The sequence below is a fragment of the Lissotriton helveticus genome, chromosome 2_1 (genome assembly GCF_964261635.1).
Source record: "Lissotriton helveticus chromosome 2_1, aLisHel1.1, whole genome shotgun sequence".
In the NCBI taxonomy this organism is placed as follows: Eukaryota; Metazoa; Chordata; class Amphibia; order Caudata; family Salamandridae; genus Lissotriton; species Lissotriton helveticus.
The window spans coordinates 397986450-397998587 of NC_136059.1; the positions used below are offsets into that span (position 1 = coordinate 397986450).

At 44.0% G+C, this 12138-nt stretch overlaps 1 protein-coding gene across 1 annotated transcript in view; it reads left to right on the forward strand.

The window, feature by feature from the left end:
* Positions 1-3143: 3143 nt before the first annotated feature.
* The window catches only part of NIM1K (NIM1 serine/threonine protein kinase), a 209572-nt gene continuing 200577 nt past the window's right edge, over positions 3144-12138 (forward strand). Inside the window, exon 1 of the mRNA XM_078677291.1 lies at positions 3144-3173. The gene's annotated coding sequence lies outside the window, so the exon portion shown is untranslated. The remainder of the gene's footprint in view (positions 3174-12138) is intronic.

The following is a 12138-nucleotide window of genomic DNA, read 5'->3' on the forward strand; positions in this document are numbered from 1 at the left end:
AAAAGAGAGAGGAAAGATGCATGAAATAAAACATGCCATCTACCCCTTTTATAACACCATGAATTAAAACATACTACACATCCTACCCCTTTACTCAATATTGTATAGAGATGGTAAAACACACAATTGATAGTAAAAAAAAAACATGTAATATACCCTACTCTCTGATAAAATAAGGAAAACAAGGAATGCAAGTCAAAATTTTTCAATTAAAAAAAAATTACATACTGTGTTTCCATGAACAACACACCACACGGTGTACCTAAACGCCACATGACAGAGCCAACACCCATAAAGAAAAAACTATGGGTAACTGTAAATCCAAAACTAACCAAATAAGATTATTTAGAACTCAAGGCAAACATATGATGGGTCACCCTGCCAACTGCAAATCCAAAACACTGACCCATGAACACTTCGAAACAAAGGCAAGCACACCGCGAGCCACGCCAATCCAAAAGCAACTCACCCTGGGCACTCCTTCACCCAAAGGAAAACAAATTTTGGGTATAACTAATCCCAAAATAGACAAAAAAATTTGGGAAAACATACCCAAAGGAAAACAAATTATGGAAAACGCCATGCCCATGGCAAACATCTGATAGGTTTCTTTAAACCTAAGGTAAACAGATTTTGGGAAACTAAACCCACGGAAAACAAAATATGGATAACTATAACCCACGACAAACTAAAATTAGGGATATCTTATAACCCATGACACACACGTACAACTGTGAAAAGGAACACACCAGGCAAGAGAAATACCACACACATTTACCAACCACCACACCAGAAAACAAGAGACAAAAACTACAAATGACCAGCAAAAATAATAAAGTCTCATGTTCCGGTGAGCTGTCTCAAGTAAGGAATGTTGTAAATACGGGAAGATTCGCGACGTCTTCCATAAAAACAACACCATTCTGATAATGCCCCACATAACATAAAAACAAGCATACAACTGTTACATGCCCCTTAAACAATGTTGTGAAAACCAAAATGTAAACATCACAAGGTAGATAGTAACACAACAAACTAAAACAATAAACGTGGTCACCGTGGTCAAGATAGATGAGCGATACCTCACCCGAAAGTCCAATCCAAGTAAAAGAATGAGCGATACCTCACCGGAAAGTCCAGTCCATGTGAAGATGAGCGATACCTCATCCGAAAGTCTAAAACTTCGCCCAAAAGTCTAATTAAAGTAATCATTCATCCATAGTCCAGTTGGTGCAGGTTAAATCCAGAGTTCATGCAAGGGACATGATAGACGTCGTGAACCAAACCGGAAAACAAAAACATTGCGATCTCCATACTTCAATGCTAAACGTCATGGTTCTCAGCACAATAAAAGGATTCTTCCCAATGTGCCAAAATGGCTGCCACAACGTCGTTCAGCGTCGCTTTCTAAAGGAAATTGGGCACGCTTAGGCGCTGAAAATAACGCCGACGTGACGGAGGTAGCCTTCTCAAATCAAACGTCACAAGGGTCAAAGGAGACCTTCATTAACACCACGAAGAATTCCAAAGACGTCATCATTCCAGGCATGCAGGTGAACTGGAAAGAGCTCCAAGGACCAACCGTCACTCACAAGAAAAACGGTGAGTCAGCTAGCACAGAAAGAAACACTGGCTCGATTTTTAAAGTTAAAAGTTTCTTTAGCTGGCAAAACACGCTGCAAACGCGTCTCTTCTACAGTCAAGACACGCTTTCACTTTCACAAAACATCAGCTGTGTGTGAACCTTTCAAATCAGACTAGATCTGCTGCATATTTACTCTTTCTGTACACGATGTTGCGCTTTTCCACTCTGCCTCAAAGGTCAGCTTTTCCACACAATGAATATCAGGAAATGTCACACGCTGTTATGTAGAATTAATCTTTAGGTTAGCAGGCAAACCGATCACAAATGGGAACACTCACCCAAGTTCAACAAGCACGGGCACATCCACGTTGGGGCCGACCGGTCTATGGTCACTGGTGGGGCATGTGGACAGCCAGTTTGCTTCTCTAACGTGCACTTCTTCAGTTTCTTATGGACAGACAGTTGGCTTCTTTTGCTTGCTCTTCTTCAGTTTCGTATTGACAGTCAGTTAGCTTCTTTTTGCACTCCTTCAGTTCCATATGTATACGCCAATTCAATGTAGATCACGTAAGTTCTCCAACTCGTCGCCAGTATTGTAATGAAAGATGATGTGTAGTCTGGGTCTTGTAGTTACGCCAAGTATATTTATTCTTAAGTTATAGAAAGATAGTAAGTTCATTAAGTGCCTCTTAAGTTGTCCTTTAAGTTGCCCCTCAGCCCTCCAGATCAACTGACACTCCACTCAAACAAACACACACCAACATTCTACATGACCTCATCACAAGCTGAGCAGGTAGGCAGAGAACTACTGAAAGGAGAGTGCAGCAGGTAAAGGAAGATTACAACAGTATGTATCACATTTTTGATGACCTTTTTCGATTTACATCTTTTGGTGGCTCTGAGAGTCAAGCCAGACCCCTGGCTCACCACGTCCTACTAATTTAGTGTCTCCTGTGCCCCTGGTCGAAATCACCCCGTGCACCCTTCTTTCCTTCGTAGCTGCCAAGAGGAGGGTTTGCAAGGGCAGCTGAGGGGACGGGGTGAGGTGGGGGGGGATGTTCTCCGTGCCCGCTACTGTAGCTTCTTATTTATGGCCGGCCTGTTCCCTCCTCGGAGGCTCTTTTCTTTGACTTACAGTAGCAGATTAATTAAGCAGCTCAGCGACGCATCGTGTAATTCTCGGAAGAGCAGCTCAGGGGGCTGTGAGCCGGCCATGCATGGCAGCCCTCGCAGGGTGCGCGTAAGTGGCCGAGCTGCGCGGGCAGCGCGCGGGCACATGCACACGCGCACAGCCTGCGTACTCGCTCATTCATTAGGACGGCAGCTCTTGCCTGCAGGAGGAGAGAGGGCAGCCGCTAATTAAAACCCCCGCTCGGCTCCTCTTTTCTGCGGAAGGATTTTCTGTGACAGGTGGGTGTGCTTTATTTGTATACTGCGGAGGCAGAAGTCACGACGCGGGAAAATCCCTGCTCGCGCCTTGAACATTTATGTACCTTGCACTGCAGATATGGAGAGCTTTTTATTTTGCTGGCTGATGAAGGCACAGTAAGAAGAAGAAGGTATTTTTCCAGCATCTGCACCTTGCGAGGTAAGTGGATTGATTCTGTGTTGTTGCATTTTAGAACTATCCCCCAAATATTTACCAGAATTAGTGTCGGGTGCTCTCTGCAAAGCAGCTCTTCTGCCTGCAGGCGCGTTTCTGGCTTGAATACACTCGTCCCGCATCTTTGGTGCTGCAGGCTTGAAGCAAAACCTTTGGTGTTCGAGGGGGTGTATGGTGCACTCACAGGAGGACACTAACGCGCCACGGGTATACAAACCCACACCTCCATATGTTATAACTGTATTGTGTTACATTTATACAAACAGATATATCTGTATATATCCAGATGGGCAGAGCATAAAACGGTTTTTATTACCACTGTTGAGCGTGGGGACGTGATTCGCAAGAGATGAAGGTTTTGATTGGGTCATTTACTCCTCCCCTCCCTAAGCAATAGTAATGCATAATAATATATTGCTCTTAGCGGATCTGCGTGTATGGTTTATGCCAGGCTGTTTTTCATCTACAGTATTACAGTCATAAAGAAAGGTGTTTAAGGGGTTAGATCGATGCAGTGAGATACACTCAGAAACACTAGGCCTTGTGAGCATGGTTTCAGCTGCTTTCTTCTGTAAAGTGATTCTGGAATGAATTCTGGGAGGCATTATTCCGTGTTTTTTTCAGGTCGGTGAAACACTGTAGTGGTAATAACAATTCTGCACAGTAGTAATGTGTTTATTTGTGTTTACTATTACACTAGATCAAAATAACATATTATTAAAGCACGTTTATTTTCACCACATGTACAGCTATGCCTGTCTTCAACTACCTATAAAGCTAGACAGATAGACAGACAGATATATAGATATTTCTGGGTTCTATGTTTTTAATTCAGAGTTTTTCTACCATACCATTTCTTGATGAATGCTCTAGTTGACCAGATAACCGGGTTCCTATTGGATTCAGTTCTTTCCTAGTAGCTAGGCTGTAACTCATCGATGAGTTATCATAGATGACATTGTGGTTACAGCTCGATGATAACGTCACTAAACCTAACAGTTGGAGAAGAACAATGTCTATTGGGTTTAGTTGGTACTTGTGTATAATAGATGGACCCCAGTGTTTTTAGGTGTTTTACTTGAGCCACTAGGTTTGGTGCATGGGCTAAGTTGATGGCCATGAATCCAAGAATCTTTTGTTTTCAATACTGGCTTTGGCTCCTGAGCAAGACAAATCACATGATTTTGTTAAAATGACTTACCTTCCTGCAAATGAAATTGTATATGTGTACATGTGTAAAATAAAATTAACCCAGAACTGCATGTTGTGCTGTTTGCAATAGGTATAATTACATGCTCCCACCAGTAGCCCATTACCTTGTGGTTTCTGTTATCTTGATTTCATAGGCCAGCAAGTACAAAAGTGTACTGTATACCACACCACAGATATTCTCTGGAGCTCTGGCTGATCTAGCTCCTGTACATAAAATAAACGTGATCACTAGAAGCCCGATTTGACTGGCTAACTGCAATTTCCACCAAGGCTTCTGGCTACAACATTCTCTGTGTATTGTGGGCACTTAGGATTGAATCCTGACACCTCCATTTGATCATATTGTATGACCGTGGGCTCTCCAAATGGGCATTCTAACCTCAGCTCATTTGTCTCTTAAAATCGAGTTTAAAGTTAGTTACTGAATCGACTGACTGCATAAATTAATTGTGTGAGGACTCAAGGCAGGCCTATTCAGACCTTACAGTGCAGGGGCTGGGTAATGGCAAGGGTGGTACGCTCCAGGTACGCTTCAGGTAACCTCTGCTCTCCTCGGTCTCTTTGTGTTGCTCTTAGGTGGCCTGATGGCAAGATTATTTTGCGGCTCCTCTCTCACCAAATTTTTGGAGGGAATTGCAGTTTTGTGTTGCACCATTGTAAGCACACTATTTGTAATAATTTTAACTCTTCCAGGTAAATGTATGGAATGTGACCACTAAATTGTTTTAAAAGTGATGCAGTAGATTACAGAGGTATAAAGTTCACAGCACTCTCGATATAGTACAATTTCTCTTAAAAGTGGTTTTAAGCTTGCGCTCCCTGTTATCCAGTAATTCTGTTTTGAAGGCTTAAATAAATTGGGTGAATATAACCAACTAGTTGGGTTGTGAAGCAGGGCCAAAGGCTTAGATCTGATTTGACTTGGTGAAAATGAGATTAGAAAGATAAATTAGTTAATTATATTTGTTTGATGTAAAAGAAATGATAATAGGAACTCCTCCCTCTGTTCGTTGAATTAAGCTCATCCTTTCATCCTTGTGTCGCTTCTTTTGTTTCCCTAACAAGCCAGGTAGTTCAAAGCTATCTCCCCACACCTGCACACCTCCAGATCCAATTAGAAAATCATGTCGCAGAACATCTGCAAATTTATGCCGGGCATATATAAACCAAACTGAAATCCAGTCATTCATGTTTTGTGACGCGCTTTTGTACGACGAAAGGCTACGAATGATTGATACTCTTTCCTCGTTACATGCGTTTTTTTGGTCGCAATTATGCATGGACACAGCTGTAGAAAATGGGATGTACAAAATTAAAAAACAATATGGAAAGTGTAGACTGTACTAAAGGGGCCACTATATGTGCAGGGCCGTTTTAGAGGTTGGCGTTTTGTGAATAAATTACAATTATTTAAGTACACTTGTACAGGCATGGAATTGTAAGTCAATGGCAGCTTAAACTAAGCATTAAACATTGCCCCTGTCCTATGGTAGGATGTTCTTCTCAGAGGGCTTTTCCAAGTAGCATGCTACTCTTCTCCCTTCCCGGAAGACAAAACAGAAAGGAATGAATGATTGGCGAAAGTTAAATGTTTACAAACAAATCCACATTGAAGCAGTTTTAAACAGTTATCTACATATGGAGACTGTCAATAGGAAATGTAAATTTTTGTCAGAGCTAAGACAGAATTTGAATGAATTTTACTCATTACATTTGATAATCCTCTTTCCACAATGGGTTCTTGTGCAGTCTCCTACTTTTAAATCCATTATTACTACAACATTCTCAATTCTCTTGGAGTCTGATCATCCAAATGATCTAGCACATACTTTAGGTAGTTTCACTACCTTCTTCTGATTCCACACATTCCCATCACCCAACAGCAGAATGAATTTATCTACCCTAACCACTTTTAAAAGTTGGGAAAATTGGATAACTCCGTTTCTGTACTGTTATGTTATGTTATGTTAAATGGTTTTTTGTAGAGCGCACGGCTACTCAAAAAGAGTGTCCCAGCGCTTTTAATTGAAGAAGGCTGCAGTAAACTAACATAACACATTAAAAGAGAAAAAGACACCAAAGAAAAAAAAAGACAGCAGACAAAAAAGGCCTACTGGACAAACAGCCAGGTCTTAAGGTCCTTTCTAAAGGCTAATAAGCCAGTGGATCCCCGGAGGGACAGGGGCAAAGAATTCCATAATTGGGGCGCCAGTAATCCAAAGGAGCGACCTCCCAGACGTGCTCTCTTCACTCGTGGGACAGTAGCCAGAAATAAGGATTCTGACCTCAGAGAGCGAGCTGGTTGGTAGAAAGTCAGTCTCCTCTGGAGATACTTCGCTCCCAACGCATGAAGGGCCTTATATGCCAAAGTCAGAGCCTTGAAGGCGATCCGCTTACGGATTGGGAGCCAGTGCAGGGTCTGGAGCAAACCCGCAGCACTGGTACGCCTGTTCACTCCGTAGATCGCTCTTGCCGCAGCATTCTGTACAACCTGTAGCCGCTGTAACAGGTACTCTGGCAGGCCCAGGTATAAAATGTTCGAATAATCCAACCTGGAGCCAATCAGGGCCTGTACAGTCAGCTTCCGGTGCTCCTCCGATAACAGGGGAAGAAACCTCCGCAGCATCCTGAGGAGGCCAAAACACATGCCCGACACCCCCAAAATCTGGGCTTTCATTGTCAGCCCCGTGTCCATCTTAACACCCAAGTTTTTAGCTATTTGGGATGAACACGTAGGGGGGAACATGTCGATAGGCCACCATGCCTGCCAGTCTGGCTCCGTGTCGCACCCAAAGAAGAGTATCTCGGACTTGTCGGAATTGCACTTGAGGCTGTGCAGTTGGAACCATTGAAACACAGCCCCAAGGCAATCCCGGATACTCTCCCCCTCGAAGTCTCCTCCTCTCTTACACGAGAAGAGGAGCTGGGTATCGTCGGCATAAGATACGATCCGGGCCCCAAGCGACTCCGCCAATGCCGCCAAAGGGGTCATAAAGATATTAAAGAGGGTCGGGCTCAAAATAGAGCCCTGAGGGACCCCGACTCCCAGTGGAGGCATCACGGCGGAATCTGGTGAGGCCCAGACCGTTTGCCGGCGGCCGGCTAGAAAGGAAGAAAACCAGCTGAGCACCGTTCCCCGAAGTCCTATCTCATAGAGTCTTGTGAGAAGACCATCATGGGGAACGGTGTCAAAGGCCGCCGACAAATCCAACATCACCAGCATGGCTTTACCCCCGGAATCCAAGATCTCCTTGATTGTTTCGGAGACCTCGAGGAGCGCGGTCTCCGTGCTAAGATTAGGGCGAAAACCTGACTGGGTGGCATGCAGAATCTCGTTCGCCTCTAGAAAATTGGAAAGCACCGTCTGCACGTGCTTTTCAACAATTTTCGAAAGGGCCGGCAGCAGAGAGATTGGCCGATAGTTAACAGGGGCCTTAGGGTCCAGACCAGGCTTCTTGAGCAGCGGGATGACCATTGCCTGCTTCCAAGCCTGCGGGACCACTCCCTGGCTCAATGAAAGATTTAGCAGCGGATTGACCAAAGGATTGATCACATCAGCCAGTTTCGCCAGTATCTTAGCAGGGCAAGGATCCAGGGGCGAGCCAGACTTCAAGTTGCCCATGAGTGCTAAAGAGGCGGGCTCCGATATAGATGGAAAAACGCCCAGTATCAGACCTGGCAAGGCCGGAGGCGGTCGAATGGCCTCAGTGGCAGTTCGCTCTGCGGATGTAGCCGATGGGAAAGAGGCCTGTATAAGTTGGATCTTGCTCGTAAAAAAACCAGCAAGATCCGCCGCCCAGGAGTCGGAGGGCCTCTCCTCAACGATGTTTATCCGTGGAGATGTAAATTCCCTGACTATAGAGAAAATCTCCTTGCAGGAGTTGGAGGCAGCTTCTATCCTCCCTGCCAGGTAGGCTTTCTTACCTAGGCGAATCTCCCGGTGATACTCCTTAACCATGTTCTTAAAAGTCACCTTAGCCACCTCATCATAATTAACCCGCCAAGCTCTTTCGGCTACCTTACACTGCTGCCGCTTAGCCGACAGTGCAACGGTAAACCAGGGGGCGGAGACTCGTTTAGGAGTACGACGAGGGGCTAGTTCCGGGGCAAGATCGTTAAGCCTGTCAGTCAGCCATACCTGCAGGGACTCCAAGTCCTTCGTCAGGTCTCCCGAGAGAGGGCAAGGATGATCCAGGGCAGCCTGAGCCAGCATCTCAGGGGTCACTCGATGATATGCCCTATGGGTTTGACCATGCTGCAATGGGGCGGCCACAGTCAGTTTAACAGTGCCACAGATGGGAAATTTAGCCAGCCGATGGTCTGACCATAGAACCGGGATAATCTCTAACCCCTCAAGAGGGGAGGTCGAGAAAACCTGGTCTAAAGTGTGCCCCTTGTCGTGCGTCGGCCCATGCAAATAGGGATGCAATCCCAAAGGTGCCGTGGCCTCTATGATTTTAATAGCGGCCGCATCTAGCGGATCGTCCATCCGGAAGTTAAAATCCCGGCCAGAATGCAGTGTTCTGCTTTCAAGGCCAAACTCAGTAACACGGAATCAAGATCTTCAAAAAACATTCCGTGAGGGCCTGGAGGTCTGTAGACCAATAGCCCCTTTACTGATTGCTGCGGGGCCAGAGAGATGGAAAAAGCAAGGGCCTCCGAGCCACGAATATCCTCCACTGGCAGGATAGTACAAGCCAGATCTTTCCTCACCACCAGTGCCACTCCGCCGCCCCTTCCCACCGCTCTGTCCTTCCTGAAGACATTGTAATCAGGCGGGACAGCCATGGCAACGTCCGGATTCGACGACTCTCCCCACCATGTCTCAGTAAGCATGAGGCATAGAGGTTTGGCCGTGTCCAGTAGCTCAAAGATATCTTGAGCGTGTCTGCATGCTGATCTGGTGTTAAGTAGCATGCAGGGATATCGCACACTGGCGCTGGAATTGCCAGCTACTACTACTCTGACTTAGTAACCAATTTCAAACCTAATCTTTGACTTTTCTAAACAACCATTACCATTTACATTCAGCTTGTCTCTCCCCCATTTCTACGTTCTTTACCTTTGTCAATTCGTAAGGTAACTTGCTGGTGTTACAATGTAGTGTGATCTAATAAGACCACAATCATTTTTCATCTTTCCAATTGCTTCTTTCACAAATTACTAACTTTAATCTTTCCATGAGAACTGAGCGCTATCTTTCAACCAGCCTGTTATAGTCTGAGTAATAAACTGATGATGTAAAATGTTTAATACTCCTACATAGATACTGTAGCATACTTTGGAGACAAACCACACATCATTATCAGTTAGATGAATTTCAGGGAGACCTTTTCTGACAAACACTTAACCTGAAATTCCATCCCCTCCGAAGTGGTAACCTATTTGTATATTTATGCTCTAGCCAACAGGAAATATTATCTACGACCACAATGACATTAACCAAGGTCAGTAGCGGCCCGTATAGGGCATGCTGCCGGGCGCTTACGTGGGACGGGGGAGGGGCAGGACGGGTGGAAGTAAACACCAGAATACGGATGAATGCAGGTAAGTAGACATATAAATCAATAAAACAAATTTCATTGCGCAAGCTGCATCGCGTTTTATTGATTTAAATCTCTACTTACCTGCATTCATCCATATTCCGGTGTTCCCCCCCCACCCTGCACCTCCCCCCCACGTCACCGCCCGGCAGCATGCCCTATACAAGCCACTACTGACCAAGGTACAATATGGTCCTAAGGCTATCTTTCTCCAAGAAGCTTCTGTCTTTGACCAGAGGATAGCTCACCATTTCTTTAGACTTGTCACTCAATGCCCAAAGAATAGAGTTCTTGATTTTTTTCTTCCACCTTCTGATTCATCCCCGACCACCAGAAAAGTTCACATTCATCTTTTGATGGCACTTATACCAATATGGTCTTAATGGACCATCATCAAAAGTTTGTTCGTATGTTCATCTGGTACAACTTACAATTCCTACCTGACCACAATACCACACTCACATGGCAGTTCTCATAATTTCTAATTGCATTTTTCAATTTTTCCCTGGAGATGCTTCCCATTGTCACCTCTTATACACTTGCTTCCGCAAACCCATCCTCACCCCCCCCCCCATCCTTCTCATGAATCATTTCATTTTCCACTGGCAACCTTGATATGCAGTCTGCTAACACATTTTTTTTGCCAGGCATATATACTACTCTAAAGCAATTCTCTTTCATCATCAAAGACAACAAATAAGCTGCCCATTTATTTGCGGAACTCCCCATCTCTTTCAGAGTTTTGAAATTCCCTGAAAACCTGGCTATTGAGCTAATCAGCTGAACCGTACCAGTGCCTGGCTACCATCATGGGTGGCAAGAAGCGCTCTACAAATCTAATGATTGGTTGATTGATTGATCCTCAACATCCATCTTAAAATTAAAGCATCTTCACTGGTAACCATTAAAAACAAAGGACTATGATATTTCATGATAATATATCCTGATCCTCACAGGTATTTTCTAAACTATTTCATTCCCCACCATCAAGCTAGTGCTTCATTTTCTATGGTGGAATATTTTCTTTCTGCTTCAGTAAAATCCTTAAATGTCTTGATGCATATTCAATGGTAACGTATATCCGTTCTTAAGTTGCCACAGAACCACAGCCAGATATACATTGCTGTCATCTGTGCTCATTATGCCTGTGTTGCCTCTATGAAATAATTTCAATGCATGGATCATTAACTTTGCAAACTCACCTTTACACTCCTCTCTTCACACAAATTTAATTTTTTCATTTGATTTCTTGTGACTTTGGTTTTATCTGCAAACATGGCATTAAAATGTGAACAACATTCACCTAAACCATAAAACAAATGAAGAGGATCTTTGGGTTTTGGTGATGAAGCCTTTTCAATAGTTCTTTCCAGATTAATTATAGGAGAATTAACATTTTTATTGAGTCACTGACCAGGGCAATCCCCCCCATCAACTTCATTGTTACACTCTTTATTGTTAAATTATGTTCCTTAAAATCTCCATGACAGGATTTAAAGCTTCCTCGTGTTTATTCTTGTTTGCACTGAAAATGCCATCCTGAAAATAGATATTGGACTCCCTTCTGCAGCTGGTGTATTGCTCTTTAAAACACACCTGCTGCCAAAGCAAGTCTAAACAACATATATTTGAACCTGTAATCTCCCTCTAGTGTAATAAATGAAGTATGCGGTTTAGACTATGGATATTAAGCAATCTAAGACAGGCTGATGAGAAATTGTTGTGAAAGTTTCTTCCCCTTTGATTGTTCTCAGCCTCTTATCTGTTGTTAGGACGGAAAAGCCCCTAGCAAATAACAGACGTACACCCCTGTCCTAAGTGCCTCAGTTGCAAAGATATCTGGATCCCCGATGCTGATTTTTTTTATTTAGTCATGGTAGAACACAGATCATACTTGTGTGCCATGACATAGGCCTATCTCACAGATTGTGGTTTTAACAGGCCTTTTCACCTGTGCCACCGGAGTGAGGTGTACAGGCCAATTCATGTAAAGTTCAGCTGCTATGTTCTTAACTCTCCCTTGGCCTGCATCAAAAAGTATGTAGCTCTGTGCAACATGTGTGTGGCATGGAAAAAAATAGGAGGGCCCCTGAGTCAGGATAGTAGGGAGAGCAGGGTAAATACAATAGCTAACAAAAAGAACAGTCTCCCCAATAGCTACTTTCAAAAAGGTAGTATATGCATAAATACACATG